Source organism: Physeter macrocephalus, chromosome 4, assembly GCF_002837175.3.
Source record: "Physeter macrocephalus isolate SW-GA chromosome 4, ASM283717v5, whole genome shotgun sequence".
Taxonomy (NCBI): domain Eukaryota; kingdom Metazoa; phylum Chordata; class Mammalia; order Artiodactyla; family Physeteridae; genus Physeter; species Physeter macrocephalus.
The window spans coordinates 85750154-85768015 of NC_041217.1; positions in this window are offsets into that span (position 1 = coordinate 85750154).

Here is a 17862-nt window from a genome sequence, read left to right on the forward strand (position 1 = left end):
GCTTCCCATCTTGCAAGCAGAGGCACTGGTGGCCTTACTTTTGGACTATCTCCCTCTAGAGCAGAGAACAGGTTTGTTTATTGCCTAGTATAATAAAGATGATGTCTCCCTCCAGGCAGAAATCAGGTAGATGTTCTTCTAGTTCATTATAAAAGATTTAGTTCATTAGGCTTGAAGTTCTTCAGCTGTGATACAAACCCCTTGCACATACAGCATTCATTCTACATCACTTCTGTGGGACTCTAGGAACAAGGAGAGTGGATGTGAAACTGAAACTCATGCTGCTTGCTATGCCACGAATAATAAAGTCCTTTGTCTCTGCTCAGGAGCCTTGTGTCTTCTGCCAGCATCTATGCAACAGGCTAAATTTTTTTGCTTTCAGGTAGAGTAAAATGTCAGACTCATCATGGTTTTTGATAACTTCCATCTACTATGCTATTACAAAGGTGCCTTCCTTAAACCTAAGTTCTACTTATTACACCTAAATTTTTTTATCTGACTTCCAGGCTCCTTATACCTATCCAACTGAATTGCCCATTTCTTCTTTAAGATCTTCTTCTTCATGGGCCAGGGTTTTCAGAAATATATTATCATGCTCATTTCTACTTCTGACATTGGGTGCATATCTCCCTCCCCACCCCCATCCCTTTTGAAATTTCTTCCTCATTCCCTTTTCTCCTACTTTGTTGATTCGTATCCATTTCTCAAGACCTATTTCAAGTCCAAAAACTGGCAGAAAACTTCCCCATTGATTACCCTTTCTGAAAACATGTACAGTGATTAAGAACCCATACACATAACATTATCTTATATTGTTTTTTAATAGTTCTATATGGGAATGCTTGGTGTCAGTTTATTTATCTCTTGTAAAAATAAAATACAGTGTGTGTGTGTGAAAAAAAAAATTCCATATGGGGATGCATTGCTTCCTCATTCTGATTGTAAGCAGGAAGGAAGCATGCTGGGAACAAAGAATAGTCTGAATATGATTGATTGGAGTGGTTAAGTGCATGTGCACTGAAGCCAGAGTTCCCAGATTCAAATATCTACCACTTATTGGCTGTGTGACCTTGGGCATATTATTTAACTTTTCTATGTCTCAGTTTCTTCATCTTTAAAATGGCAATGATGATAATAATAATACTTATCTCACAAACCTGTTGTAAGAATTAAAATAATACACCATACACCAAAGATAATAAAAACATAAGAAAGGGGCTTCCCTGGTGGCACAGTGGTTGAGAGTCTGCCTGCCGATGCAGGGGACACAGGTTCGTGCCCTGGTCCAGGAAGATCTCACATGCCGCGGAGTGGCTGGGCCCATGAGCCGTGGCCGCTGAGCCTGCGCGTCCAAAGCGTGTGCTCTGCAGCGGGAGAGGCCACAACAGTGAGAGGCCCACATACAGCAAAAAAAACAAAACAAAACAAAACCATAAGAAAGCATACACCAAAGATCAAGTTAAAAACATCACAGAATTTAGAGCTATGAGAACCTATGGATGTAGTATAAATACTGTAGAGGATTTCATATCTGAAAAGACTTCTTGCTATGAATCTCTCAAAACCACCAGATAAAATATAACAAAAACCTTCTGTTTGGCAAGAAAATAAAGGAAATATTCAAAGGTCAAAGATGAAACCATTGCACAAATCTAGAGAAGAGAGTGAATGCTGAAGCTGGGGACTGTTCTAGAGCATTTGCTGATCCAAGATAATGGTCCAGGAAGATCTCACATGCCGCGGAGTGGCTGGGCCCATGAGCCGTGGCCGCTGAGCCTGCGCGTCCAAAGCGTGTGCTCTGCAGCGGGAGAGGCCACAACAGTGAGAGGCCCACATACAGCAAAAAAAACAAAACAAAACAAAACCATAAGAAAGCATACACCAAAGATCAAGTTAAAAACATCACAGAATTTAGAGCTATGAGAACCTATGGATGTAGTATAAATACTGTAGAGGATTTCATATCTGAAAAGACTTCTTGCTATGAATCTCTCAAAACCACCAGATAAAATATAACAAAAACCTTCTGTTTGGCAAGAAAATAAAGGAAATATTCAAAGGTCAAAGATGAAACCATTGCACAAATCTAGAGAAGAGAGTGAATGCTGAAGCTGGGGACTGTTCTAGAGCATTTGCTGATCCAAGATAATCTAGAGCATTTGTTTTAATGACCACTTGGAGGCAGCACAATAAGTCTCAAGTCCATATAAGTTCAAGAGTAACAGGAGAGACCCAAATATTTATCCAAGAGTTGCAAAGGACTTACACAAAGTAAATAATTAAAAGAGACACACACATACCCCTCAAAGGAATATAGTAAAAAAAAAAACACAATTAATCTATCAGTCATGGCATTTAGTACAGGGTTAAAGGCAGCTTTGTGAATTTTTAAGCACATGTGAGATCTCAAATAAGTTTGGGGCCTGAATTCAGATTTCCTTCATGTTCCAAAAAAACCCAAATCAAAAATTTAGTTCAAAGTGGTCATAGATTGGTAGTACCCTAGCCTCTGGTAAAAGCAAACACAAATTCTCTCCACTCAGGTCTCTAAGAGTTCCCACAAAGCTCCAAAGAATGTTAGCTCACAATCAAAAATCACAAAATACATGAGTACACAAAATTCCCTGCATAAGAGACAGCAGAAACATGCAGGGAAAAAGTCACCAGCCAAGATTTTAAATATAAGTATTAATGGTTACAGAATATTAAATAAGTATGTATAGTATGTTTATAAGGTATGAGTATTAATTGAAAATATGAGCAAAGAATAAGAGACTATCAAAAATGACAAGACATATTTGGAAAAGAACTAAATAGAACTTCTAGAAAAAATTTTTTAAATGTAATAATTGAATTTAAAACTCAATAGACAGGTTAAATAGTAGACTAACCCAGAAGAAGAATTAGTAAGTTGAAAAACAAAGCCGAAGAAATTAAACAGAATTAATATTACAAAGATAAAAGAAACTAAGATTAAGAAATAAGAAACATGGAAGATGAAATGAGAAATTTGTCTATTTAGCTTTCCAAAAATGAAACTAGAAATGAAAAAAGGAGAGGCAATATTTAAAGGGACAATGGTGTTTTCAACAAACAGTGTTTGGAAAACTGGATATTCACATGCAAAAAAAAAATGAAATTTTATACCATATACAAAAATTAATTTAAAATGGATAAAAACCTAAATGGAACTTTTATACTAAAAGTATAAAAATCTTAGAAGAAAATATAAGGAAAAACTTTCATGCCATTGGATTGGGCAATGATTTCTTAGATATGACAGCAAAACCATAGGTAACAGGGAATTCCCTGGCAGTCCACTGATTAGGACTCCAGGGTTAGGTTTCCATTGCAGGGGGCAAGGGTTCAATCCCTGGTTGAGGAACTAAGATCCCACAGGCTGCAGCCAAAAAAAAAAAAAAGACATAGGTAACAAAAGAAAAAAAAATTGGACTATATCAAAACTTAAAACTTTTTGTGCATCAAAGGATACTACTAATAGAGTAAAAAGGCATCTCATGGAATGGGAGAAAATATTTGCAAGTCATATATCTAATAAGGAATTAATATCTAAAATAGATAAGGAGGGTTTCCCTGGTGGCGCAGTGGTTGAGAGTCCGCCTGCGGATGCGGGGGGCATGGGTTCATGCTCCGGTCTGGGCGGATCCCGCATGCCGCGGAGCGGCTGGGCCCATGAGCCATGGCCGCTGAGCCTGCACGTCCAGAGCCCGTGCTCCGCAAAGGGAGAGGCCACAGCAGTGAGAGGCCCACGTACCACCAAAAAATTAATAAATAAATAAATAAATAAATAAATAAAATAAAATAAAATAGATAAGGAACCTGCAACTCAACAACAACAAAAAACCCAATTAGAAAATGGGCAAAGGGCTCAAGTAGACATTTATCCAAAGAAGATATACAAATGATCAAAAAGCACATGAGAAGATGCTCAATATCATTAATCATTAGGGAAATGCAAATCAAAACCACAATAAGAAACCATTTCACACCCACTAAGATGGCTATTATCAAAAAAAGAAAACCAAAACCAAACCAAACCAAGCAGAAAACAATAAGTGTTGATGAGGATGTGGAGAAATTGGAACTTTTGTACACTGCTGGTAGGAATGTAATATGATGCAGTCAGTCACTATGGAAAATAGTATGGTGGTTCCAAAAGATTAAAAATGGAATTATTGTATGATACTTCTGGTTATATAGCCAAAAGAATTGAAAGCAGGGACTCAGATATTGATATACCCATGTTCATAGCAGCATTATTCACAATAGCCCAAAGATGGAAATACAAGCTAACCTGGATGAATGGATAAACAGAATGTGGTATATTCATACAATGAAATATTGTTCAGTCTTAGAAAGGAAAGACACGTACTATAATACCAATGAACCTTGAGGAAATTATGTTTAGTGGAATAACACAGTCATGAAAGGACAAATACTGTTTGATTCCAGTTACATAAGGTACCTAGAATACTGTAGTCAAATTCACAGAGACAGAAAGTAGAATGGTGATTGCCAGGGACTGGGGTAAGGGAGAGTTAGTGTTTAATGAGTACAGAATTAAAGTTTTAGAAGATAAAAAAATGTTCCGGAGACAGATGGTGGTGATGGTGGTACAACAATATGAATGTACCTAATGCTGCTGAATTGTACACTTAAAAATTGTTAAAACGGTAAATCTTGTTATGTATATTTTACCACAATTTTTTAAAAACTTAAAAAAAGGTTAATGGCTTATAATTTTCCAGAAAGATAAAGGACAGAAGTGTTCAACTTAAGAAATCACAGTGAATCCCCAATAAAATAAATACATGTCTAGACACATTGGAGTAAAACCACAGATTAACAAAGAGAACATGTTAAGACCTGTCAAAGAGAAAAGATATCACCTACGAAGGAATGATATTGAGACTGACAACTGATTTCTCAACACCACAATGGAAGCCAGAATAGAGAAATATAATGTCTTCCAAAAACTGAGATGAAAAATAATTCTACATAAAAATGTATACCTTATTTTTTTTAATTTACAGAAATAAGTGGAAAATATACCCCATGTAATTTTGTACAGCATTTTAATTCCATGGGTTATGTGTCTGTCTCCTGCACCAGAATATGAGGTTAAAATCTGTGCCTTGTCTTTGATTCCTAAAACCTAGTACAGAGCTCATTAGTTTAAAAACTCTTCATTGTGTGGATAAATTAAACAAATAGCCAAACAAACAAACACAGTGCTAATCATTTTTTTGGTGATGTATATAATAACACATCTACATTTGTGTCCATCAAAATTTCTGAACAAAAATCAAGATACATGGTCTGGAAATGGGGCAGATGATTTGCAATTGGAAAATATCCTCAAAAATATGCTGCCTCATACGTATATCCCACAACCATTCCATCAACATCTCAGTACTAATATTGCCAATATCCCCTTCCTTGACCCAAACCCACTGTCATATTTCAAGTGAGATTTATCAGTTGTCAACCCAAGAAAATAAATTGCCTTAATATTACTGTTGAAGTCTCTGCCTGGGTCAGGAAGCCATAACCCTTTCAGTTTCTGTTGATAGGCTGGAAGACTAAAACCAAAACTGGTCTTGAATTATTGTTTGCTTTCTTTGCTTCACTTCCAGTTCTCAGTTAAGTATCTTGAGAAAACCCAGTACTAGTATGTGCCAAGTGTTGTGCTGGCAACTATTGTTCAGAATATTGATTAGGCTCTTACTAGGTACTAGGTATTGAGTTTAGAACTTCAGATGCATTATCTCTTTCAATTCTCACAAAAACACTTTACAAATGAGATTATTATAATGTCAATATTATGGATGAGAAGACTAATGCTTTAACAGATTAAGTAACCCTACCCAAAGTCCTACACAGCAAGTAAGTAGCAAAGACAAGATTTAAACCCAAGAGTAAATGACTCTGAAGTCTGTGTTCTCAGCACCAAGCAGCTTACAGTCTATCTGGGGATATAAGAAATTCACATATGAAATCAATGGAAAACAGTATTTGGTGAAATGCCAAAGTATAGCTCCTTAAGTCACAAACTATGGTGGTTCTCCAAGCCAGACTGATATTTGTTTTTCTGCACGCTGAGGGACATTCAAGAGGAAAGGGCTGAATTTTATAACAAAATAAAAGTTTACAAGAGCCCTGAGTTATATACAATCAGGAAATTCAATGATTGAATGTGTAGTGTGGGCAGACAAGAAAACTCATGGGAAAATACCTACAGCGCTAAAAACTTGTATTTCTCAGCTTATAGAGCACTTTCATACATATCATGTCATGTCACCTTCACAACAACCCTGTGAAATACAAATTATCTCTCTTTCAAAACCGAGGACAAAGCATTGATTGAGTGGCTTGCCCCACGTCACTGAGTCGTGTTCCAAAGTGGTCAGTATGCAGACTCAGACCGAGATCTTTGCCTCCGGCTCTTATTTCTGTTCTGACTCGCTGCCACTCAGGACTCCGACAGCCCAGCATCGGTCTAACTGCTTTTCCCAGGATCTTTCCTACCTGGTCCCTTTCTGTCCCAAGCAACCTGCTGGAGTCCCTGCAGCAGTCCAACTGATGGTGTCCCTTACCAACTGCCGTGGAGGCTTCCAACAGCTACATTCCGTTCCTCCAACCCCTCTGCCTTTAGAGGATCAGGGGTCCCCTTGTTCTGGGGACAGAGAACTGGACTTACTCATGAAGACTTTACCTCCTAAAACTCACAATTATCCTTTTTTCTCCTGCAGCAACTTTTGCACCATAAGTCAAAGAAAAGCTGAAATTTGGGTAACTTTCAAGCCGTTTGGACATTTTAAAATTTGAAGTGGGAGAAGTACTGAAATTTCTGGAACTCTGCTCCTGAGTGCTTATTACCTTTTCCATTTCCCTAAGCTCCCCTATGATAGATGGTCTAACCTTCTTGCAGTCAATAAATATTTAATGAACACCTATTAGGTGCCAGGGACAGTTCTAGGTTCTGGAAAAACAGCACTGGACATCACAGAAAAGTGCCTGCTCTCATGAAACTTGTGTTCTAGGAGTAATTAATAATCATAAGTAAATCATATACATAAATATAAAGTAAACAATTATAAGTAAATAATAATTAATTCTAGTATGGAGAGTCAGGTGGTGATGGGCACCATGGTGAAAAATAAAGTTAAGTGGTAGAAAATGACTGGCAGGGCTTCCCTGGTGGCGCAGTGGTTGAGAGTCCGCCTGCCGATGCAGGGGACACGGGTTCGTGCCCCAGTCCGGGAAGATCCCACATGCCGCAGAGCGGCTGGGCCCGTGAGCCATGGCCGCTGAGCCTGCGCGTCCGGAGCCTGTGCTCCGCAACGGGAGAGGCCACAACAGTGAGAGGCCCGCGTACCGAGAGGAAAAAAAAAAAAAAAACTGAGCTAATGACAAATGACTGGCAGAATGGGGCTTATTTTCTAAAGGTTGGCCAGGGAAGGCAGCTGTAAAGAGATACCTAAATGCAATGAGGGAGCAAGCAAAGTTGACAGGCTCTCCAGGGGAAGGGCTTTCCAGGCACAGAGAACATTGTGCTGAGGGCCTGAGGTTAGCACATACACAGAGCATTCAAGGAATGATAAGGCGCTGGTGTGGCTGCCACAGGGTGAACGAGGGGAGGATGGTAGGAGACAAAGTCAAGCGCAAGTCAGGGACTAGATTTTGTAGTGCCTTGAAAGCCCAGAGAAGATTGCTGCTGTTCAGGTATTCAATCACCTTCAAACAAACTGAGCAACTATCTTAGCCAGGATTGTCCGATGCTGAAAATACAAAGATTTGTAAGACAAAGTCCTAACTGTCAAGAAGGTTAGAGTCTAATGAAAAACAGAGACAAGTAAGCAGACAACTCTGTCACAGTGTGATAAAGCACTATGATCGGGTTAACCACAAAATACTGTAGTAGCATCTGGGAGGGTACAGTGCAGACTGGGCATGTCCAAGAAAGTGACGACCAAACCTGTGATGTCCGTACGGTGGTCACCAACCACAAGGGGTGATTAAGCACTTGAAATGTGACTAGTATGACTGAGGAACAGAACTTGTAATTTTCATGAGTTTAAAACTGAAGCAGTGTGAAATATTTTTCCATTAAACACAACTTTCTGGTTTTGGTAGGATTACATTCCTTTGCCATGGCATCACGTAAGATATTGTTGTGCTGTAGTACTCATGTGCTTTTTACTTTTAAAAACATGGCTCCGAGAAATTTTATAATTAAATAAATAGGTGGCTCATGTAATATCTCGGTGGATACCACTAATCTAAACCGAATGTGGAGGAGATGATTCAGGGCAAAGTAGGAGGGAAGCCTCTAGGCAGAGCGGGAAAACCCAGATGATGGAGCCAGCTCGGCACCTTCCAGGAATTACAAGTAACTCAGTGTAATGAGCCCTGAAATGCCAGCCAGGTGTGGGGAGACAGGAGGGAAAGGTAAACAGCAGCCAGGTCCTGAGGGCTTTGCATGTAACACCATGGAATCTGAGCTTTATCTTAGTAGAATAGGGAGCCACCGAGGGATTCGAGCACGAGAGCTATGATCAGCTTGGAATTGCTGAAAAGTTCTCTCTGGCTATCGTATGAAGGATGAATTGAAGAGGGCAAGTTAGTGCAATAACCAGGCGAGAGAGCATGGCAGTGACACTGGAGGCAAAGAGAGAAGTGGGCTAACATGAGACAGTAATGAGAGGTCAGGGTGGCTAGACTTTCCACTGAGTGGGTGTGAGGACTCCTGCCCTCTGAAGCCAGGCAGACAACTAAGCTCCTAAACGAACTCAGGGTGCGAGGGCTGCCCCACACGGCTGTGCTTCCCCTTTCTGTAAAGGCTCTGAGTAATAGTTGGTGGGAAGAAAACTCTCCTGGGATCATGCTTGGGCATATTATTTTGTCTTTAATTAATGATTTTTGGAAGTCAGTGTATTCCATGATGCCAGGCACACAGCTCCACTATTTTCATTTCCTTTGATCAAAAGATGGCTTAGTAGACACAGATATAGAGAACAAACTGGTGGTTACCAGTGGGGAGGGGGAGGAGAGGGGAAATATAGAGGTAGGGGAGTGAGAGGTACAAACTATTGGATGTAAGGTAGGCTACAACGATACAATATGGGGAATATAGCCAATCTTTTGTAATAACTGTAAATGGACTGTAACTTTTTTAAATTGCATAAAAATAAAAATTTTAAAATTTAAATAATAATAAGATGGCTTAGTGAAAAGATTATATCTCTCAAAAATAGCCTCAGGAAAGAGAAATGTATTTGAGGTGCATCCCTCCCCTCCAGGGTCAAACAGGTTAGGGAAGAAATATTAAATATAGTAGAGAGCCACACTCTACCTCAGCAACTCAGGGCCATACCCAGGTTTTATGGAGCCAGAATTTATATAGTTTTTGTTTTGTCTTGTTTTGTTTTTGAAGGGAGGGTGGGATTAACAATCTCTTTAAGGAAAAGAATACCAAATTGTGACTTTGAAATTGCTTAGAGAGGTCCTCATGCAAATGAGGGGCCCTGATGCTTAAGCTTCATTAGCTTCACTGTATGTCTGCCTTGGTACCAACAGTTTTAGGAGACCATTCTGTTCATCCCTCAAACATTTACCCAATGTCTACAGATTAAGGGCACTGAGCAGGGTGCTGGGGACAGACATATGAATGGGATAAGATGTAGGCTCTCTCCGCAGGTGCTGTGGGTGCAGGGAAGAGGAGCCCCTGGCTCACTGGAGAGCAGGCCGGCTGGGGTGGCTTCCTGACTGGGGGTGCATAACATTTTGTGTCCCATGAAGCTGAAACATCTGTCCACTGAAAGTAGAAGTGCCTGGAATGGCAAATCCAGTTCTTGCAAAAAGTCTCATCACAGCCAAGATGAAAGGCTTACTAATACCTTGAGATCCTCCCCAGGGTAAAATGACAACCCTGCTGAGGACTGAACTGTGTCCTCTCACAATTCGTATGTTGAAGCCCTACCCCTCCTTTTGACTGTATTTGGAGACACGGACTTTAAGGAGGTAATTAAGGTTAAATGAGGTCAAAAGGGTGGGGCCCTGAGCCAATAGGACTGTTATCCTTATAAGAAAAGGAAGAGATAGGTAGATCTCTCTCTCTCTTTCCCTCTCTCCCTTCCTTTTTCCTCTCCCTCTCTCCTTCTCTTCCTTCCTTTCTCCCTGCCTCTGTCCCTGGCAAACCAGGAAGACAGGCCTCACTAGAAACCAAATTTTCTGACACCTTGTTCTTGGACTCGTAGTCTCCAGAACTTGAAGAAAATATGTTTCTGTGGTTTAAGGCACTCAGCCTGTGGTACTTTGTTATGGCAGCTGCACAGACAAGAAAAACCTCCAGCGCAATGCGGTCAGTTTCTCACTACACCTGCCCCTGGGCAGAAGAGCCAGGAGCAGTGCGGCAGTTCTTGGCCTCCCTCCATATTTCCAGGGGAGACGCAAGAACTGTGACTGGTGTCCCCTTATCTTCTTGGGCCCTCCTTCTTCCTGATGCCTTAGTCCCACCAGGCTACTCTCCCTTGGAGTCATCCTCCCAAAGGTCACATTCATAGTTAGCAAATGATTCTCTGCTCGTGGATGAAGCAGCTAGCCTGATATGGCTGAATGATTCCTGGTAATATTTAGAAAGAGCCTGGCTTGGCCACTGTCCTGGGTACAAGGCCCCAGGAAAATCAAGTCCTGTCTCTGAACTGTGAAATGAGGGGGATGGGCTAAATCATCCCTAAACTCCCTTCTACCTCAGAGATTCTAGGATTCTAAACTTCTGTCACTTTCAAGGGCCTCTGGGTACAGAAATGCTTCCAGGTCCCACAAGAAGGAATCTTTCTCTGAGATGGGGAGGTACTTCTGGCCAGGGAGCCTTCCCAGTGGTCTTCAAATCAGCCTTGGGTGCACAGGCAACTGTACTACTTACTCAGAAGTCTTAGAGTCTCCTGCTTTTTAGTACTTTTGAAGCCACAAATGTATTGGAATTCAGAGGTTTCCCTGGAAGGTTCTGACTAGCAAGAAATATAAAAAGTCTTTTCCCAGCTACAGGAGGAACCTGTGTGGTATGCCTTCCACTTGGAAAAAAATAAAAACAAAGCATAAAATGTCAGGGAAGAAACTGCTGAGTGCTGTGTCCTGAGCATGTGGTGCAGGGAAGCTTCTTAATTTCCCAAAGAACATGCAAAAGTTTGCCAACCTAAACTTCATTTTGGCTTGGGGACTCAAATGCTATATGAGCTAACTATGGCTGGCACCCAGTTCTCACTGCCATGCCAGCGTTTCTTCTGGTCAAGGTGGCAGACCGTCCCAGAAGCAGGGTCTGAAACCCAGGGTCTTTGAGGTCATGTGGAGGTGGGAACCACCTCTTGCTTCTTATAAACCTACAGCTTGTGCACCTTAGAATATTTATAAACTGAAATGATATTGAGGTTGAAAGAGACTTCAAGGTCAAATTAAGGAGATACAGCCATTCGCTTGTTGGGCACTTTCCAAAATGACTTTGAATTGTGCATTTTTTCATGTGCATCCAAACTCCCAATTGATGGTAAGCTCTGAATGACCATCTACTATTTTTGTGTCTCCTCCTTGGTACTCAGTATGTTCATTGCAAAGTATGTTTTCTGACATCAGAGGTGTGGGAGTTCTTCACATCAATGCTCCAATTTTCCAACACCAATAATTTGATTCAATTCTGACACTAACTCCTGAAGTTCATGTCCCGCACATCTGTCTCCACTTCAGACGCCAGACACAAATGAGGTGCCGGGGTTACCCACACCTCTGCTTGGCTAACTGCAAATTTGAGGGTTCCCACAACCACCCCCCTCAGGTTCCATAATTGGCTAGAATGACTCATACAATTCAGGAAAACACTCTGCTTACCAGCTTATTATAAGGGATACTCAGAAACAACCACATGGAAGAAATACATAAGGCAAAGTATGAGGTAGGGGGTGGGGGGGTACATAGAGTTTTTTATGTCCTTTCTGGGTACAGCACCCTCCCAGCTCATCAGTGTGTTCACCAACCTGGAAGCTCCCTGGGTCCCCTTGTTTTTGTAAACTGTCTCCAGGCCCCACCCCTTCCTGGGGGTCAGAGTGTGAGGCTGAACGTTTGGTCTTTCTGGTGACCAATCTCCATCTTGAAACCCTCTAGGCATCCCACCCTGAGTCACTTCATTAGCAAAAACTCAGGTGTGATCAAAAGGGGCTCTTTATAAATAACAAAAGATGCTCCTATCAGGAAATTCCAAGGGTTTTAGGATCTCTGTGTCAGGAATCCAAGGCAAAGACTAAACATATATTTTTTATTATACCACAATTGCGCACATGTTCTTAGTGAAACGTGTCAGTTAACTCCTTGACTAACTTGGAGTACAAGAAGCATAATTAAGAACTAAATATGGCTAAGGAATCCCCTTTCCCTGAAATCAGAAAGTTTCTGGAGGACCCTTGTTTTTGTGACAGGCCATCCTGCCAGAATGTATGGTGCCAGTTCCATACATCAACTTGAATTTGGTGAGAGAACAGATAAAACAGTATACGTTTTGGCCACTTTTGTTGTTGTTAAAAAGCTAAATTTTTAATTTAGGAGTTTCCAAAGATTTAACTAATTATAAGGCTCTCTGACTATTCCTTATTCCCTGACCCGTTCATTGAAGCCTTGAGCGCTAACAGGATGACAAAAAGCAGAGGCTGGTGTACAGTGCACTTGGCATCTCTGCCGCTGAGAAGCCTGCCATTTCCACAGGCAGGAGCTTCTCAGAAGCTGCATCTCAGAGACAGTGGGCAGTGGAAATGCCTCAGCACCAGGGAAGTACCAGAGCAGGTCAGCAGGGCTCTGCTGAAGTCATCAATATGCAGTAGGATTTGGCTGCCTTGCTCCTTTCTCCAGGTTCCAATGGCTCTAGCGTTACAGAGCACGGCAGGCTCCGTGCTCCCCAAGATGGCTGCTTGGTGCCCCCGCGTTTAGAGCCTCTCACCTGCTGTTACCTGAAGCTGAGATTATCTAAGGGAGGACAGTTGGATATTTGGCACTCAGGAATCCCTGAATCGTCAGCTGAGGAACCTCAAGAGATATCTTGTTCACCTACAGCGTTCATGCTTACTTCAAGGATAGCCAATGCTGGAGATGGTCCATTAACCCCTGATTCAGTTCCCTTCTAGGGGGGGCATCAGGCTGACCTACTAGTTCTGCCTCAGCAGTAGAGAGGCCTGCGTGAAGCTGAAGTTTCATCACCCCATTAGTCCATTTAGATTCTGAAATTGGGCTCGATTTATGTGATGTCTGCTCCTTCCTCATCCTCTGTCCTGTCAAAGCACAAGTCAGGAAACATTAGGGGGACCAATTATGATGGTTTGCCTGGGACTGAAATTCCTGGAGCATAGGACTTTCGGTGCTAAGACCAGGAGAGCCCAAGTTCTAGGCACACTGCGATGATGAGTTTGTTACCCTAGGAAACGTCCAGGACTGACCTGAAACAAATATAGTCCCAGAGGCTACATTCAGAGCCTGGTTTTGTTTGCAAGGTTGTTATACTATTTTCTTGAATGTGGAAATAAATAATGGTGTGGAGTTACACAAAAATGATTCTCTATAGCAGTTGAGAGGGCAAGCATAGAGACTCCAGAATAAAAAATAATCCACAAAAATATAAGGTTTATGAGAGCAAGAACCATGATTTCTGTATCCTTATCACTTACATAGGACATAGTAGATATCCAATATATATTTGCTAAATAAATGAGTAAATCATGAGTAAACAAAAAGGTCCAGTTCTGGCTCTATCATTACTAGGTGTGTGGCATTAACCAAGTTAATAGACTTTTTTAAGCCTCTGTTTTTTCATCTATAAAATGGGGATGATAATAATTAGCCACTTTATAGTTGTTATGAGCTCAATTGTATCCCTTCAAAATTCATATATTGAAGTCCTAACTCCCAGTACCTCAGAATATAACGTTGCTTGGAGATAAGGTCTTTAAAGAGGTAATTAAGTTAAAATGAAGTCATTAGGATAGGGCCTAATCCAATCTGATTTATAAGAAGAGGAAGTTTGAATACACGGAGAGAGACACCAGACACGCACACACAGAGGAAAGGCCATGTGAGGACACAATAAGAAGACAGCCAAGGAGAGAGGTCTCAGTAGAAACCAAACCTGCTGGCACCTTGATCTTGGACTTCTAGCCTCCAGTACTGTGGGAAAATTAATTTCTGTTGTTTAAGCCACCCAATCTATGGTACTTTGTTATAGCAACCCTAGCGACAATAATGATTAAAAGAATAATACACATAAATCACCTAGCACATGAATGCTCAATAAACTTTCTTGTTCTTATTACTATTTACTATTAATAAAAATATCTGGGACGTCCCTGGTGGCGCAGTGGTTAAGAATCCGCCTGCCAATGCAGGTGACACAGGTTCGAGCCTTGGTCCGGGAAGATCCCTCATGCCACGGAGCAACTAAGCCCGTGCGCCACACTACTATGCCTGCACTCTAGAGCCCGCGAGCCACAACTACTGAGCCCGCGTGCCACAACTACTGAAGCTCGCAGGCCTAGAGCCCGTGCTCTGCAACAAGAGACGCCCCCGCTTGCCGCAACTGGAGAGAAAGCCCGAAGATCCAACGCAGCCAAAAATAAATAAATTTTTTAAAAAAATTAGTTCCTTTAAAAAAAACTTAAAAAAAAACATATCTGTGCAGGGCACTGAAAAAATATATAGCATGTAGAAAACCATACAAAAAGGATCAGTAGAATTGTTGTCCACACTGGAGGATCTTGTGGGGGCGGACATAGAAAACTGCCCCTGCCCTGCATAATGACCACTATGCTGGGATCACAGAAGAGTTTGTGTGTCAGGAAACAACATTCTAGCCCAGAGCTTCTCAGACTTTAAGGTGCATGTGAACCACCTGAGGATCTTGTGGGTCTAGGGTGGGGCCTGCAAGTCTGCATTTCTAATAAGCTTGGAGTGACTCTCAGCCTGCCGGTTGAAGACCACAGCAGGCAACACTGAAGAAACAGGTTGTTTGGTCCCAAGTGAGGCAAGAGATAGATGGGCCCCCGGCTGAGCAGCTGGAGTTTGTCCCCTGTAGGAGGCACAGGAGCAAGAGAGGAGCTGAGCCCTGCCCAGATAAGAGATAAAGAGAACACATATTTCTCATTCTCAAGGTCAAAGAGACCTTCCTGACTACACATGCACAGAAAGGCTCCTCAGAGGTCGAAAGGGAGGGGGCGTCACCCCATAGTAAGTGATGTCAACCTACCCATAGACCTCTTTGCTAGAATCCATCTTGGCTAAGACATATGCACACACATGAGAGGACTCTGAGACATACCAAATATGGACTCAGAACCAGGCACAGCAAGATGATTGGCCAAAGGAAACCCAGGAGAAATGCCCACTATAAGTGGTTCAAACTACCATGAGGGCGCATCTCTCTGAGTCCACCCATGTGAGTCTATTCACATGTACCCTTTTTCGTCGCAATAAACACTTCACTTGTTTCACTACTTTCCATCTCTTTGTGGGAATTCATTTCTACAAAGCCGACAGGCCAGGGCCTTGTCACTGGCCACTGGTCTAGTGGCTAGGATTCAGCATGCTCACTGCTGCGACCTGACTTCAACCTCTGGCCAGGGAACTGAAATCCTGCTTCAAGCCACTTGCAGGCCGAGGCCACCCGAGATCACAAGGGGATATGAACTATTTGGATAGCCAAGACTGAAACCAAAATACATCAAGGGAGTAAAAAATACTTTCTAAACTGCATCCTATATCTACGTATAATGATTAGAGTTCTCAGTACCATTTAAGTGAATGTATAATCCAGGGCCAGAGAGTGAAGGTGCTCAGGCAGGTGAAGTTATTTGGAGAATCCTTAGGGGAAGGAAGGAAGGCACTTGATTCCAGAGGAAATGAAAACTTTCTCTGTAGGAGAAAGCCACCTTAAATAGTCCACCTGAGATCATATTCGGTTCTTTATTTCCCTATCCAAATAAGGCCAGGAGGGACATTTTGCTGCTCCTTTGAAAGGGTGAGGGGAGGAAGGCGTGGGCACCTTTCTGGCTCTGTTTGCCACCAGCTAGCTAATGTTTGGTTTCCTTATCTTTGGAGAGTATAATGGGTGTTGGTGCCAGCTTGGAGGCTACCTGATCTCAATCAGACTCTAAAGTCATTAACAAAGCTATCAGGAGGTAGGCCTCCTCGTAAGCCTGCAGCCAGAGCTTTAGAAAGAGGGCCTGGGGAGGAGGACAAACAGACTCAACCTTGGGTTATGGGGTAACCTAAGATGAACGTCTTTAGTAGAGCCCCCAAATCTGCATTCATCAGGGCTTATTGCTCTAACTGTGCCCCAAGAAGCAATCCCTTCCAGGTACCTGACCACACACAGGTCAGATTTTCCTTGTCTTCTGAGTCCCCCTAAGACCCAGGAGTTTCCCTAGGGTAAGGAGATGTGGATCCAGCAACTTGAGGAAGCTTCTGTTTTTAATGTTTTTCTAGAGTTGGAGGTGGGAGGATGGATTAAGAAGGAGCAGCAGAGATCTCAGCCCCTGGAAACTTGGATTAATCAACTGACATCTGGGTGTTCTTTTGCAGGAATCCAGGTTTCTTGTAGGGTAAGTGGTCAAAATGACCCCTGATGGCAATTTCCCCCTGAATAGATTTTTGAGGACTTCATTCAAATTGTAGAATCAAGTACATTATTGTGTTTAGATTAGGACCTTGGATTTTGGAAGCTGACCAGCTACTTGATCAAGTCACTTAACTTCATTAAAGTCTCAATTCTTCATATTTACAAAATAATAGTACTTATTTCCAAGTAAATCATGGATTAAGTGAGAGATAAAGCACCTAAATTGTTACTTTTATTATAATTTCTTCTTTCTTTACCCCACGTAATCACATTCATTTCCATGATCCCATCACAAGCCCCATAAATGCCTAGGAGCTGTGGCTTACTTCCCTTCTCTCCTCCAATCCTAAAGTCTACTACAGTGCTTTTCAGTGAGATAAAATCTAAATAAGCATCTTCTATTAGCCAAACAAAAGACACAGTCCTTGCCCTTAAGGAGTAACACAGTCTCTTAGAGGGAAACAGAGGAGTCAACAAATAAATATAATCAAGTATCCTAGGCGCCCTGACAAAAGTCTAAATGGGCAAAGAGCAATGAAGCAGAGCATGTTTACTTTCAGCTTGGAGACTTAAGAGATAAGAAAAGGGTTCAGAAGCTTCCGGGTTTGTGAATGCATGGAGATTTGGGGAGAGTAACACCCTTGGAGAGGGTATGGATGCACCTTGCCCTTTCCCCACACCTTGCCATATGCATCTCTTCCATCTGGCTGTTAATAAACTGGGCTCTCTCTCCTTTATAAGCACCTGATCGGCCCCAGAGTCTTGGCCGTTCATGTGCCTGGGCTCTGGCAGAAGTGACAGACAGTCCGAGTGAGCCAGGACAAACTAAGGACTTATGCTCACTGCACAAACCACCACCACCACAACTGTGTTTGTGGATCCATTACACTTTTTATCAACCTGCACTGATCAAGAATGAAATCAAGCTTGCCAGGACTTTCAGGGACAAGCTTATGCACCAGTATCTGTTGCAGCCCTGTGGAAAGGAGGGTCTAAGTCCAATCTCCTCTCTTTAACAAAAATAAAGGAAGGTATTGGAGTGTCCAACCAGCCACATCAGAACTCCTAAAGAGGTTGATTGAGTGGAACTCAACAGACATGTGAACAACTATCATAAGCAAGAAGGCACAGAACCAGTACTGAAAATTAAGAAATGGAACCAATTTTGTCTAGCAGGCAAAATGACTCCAGTACCC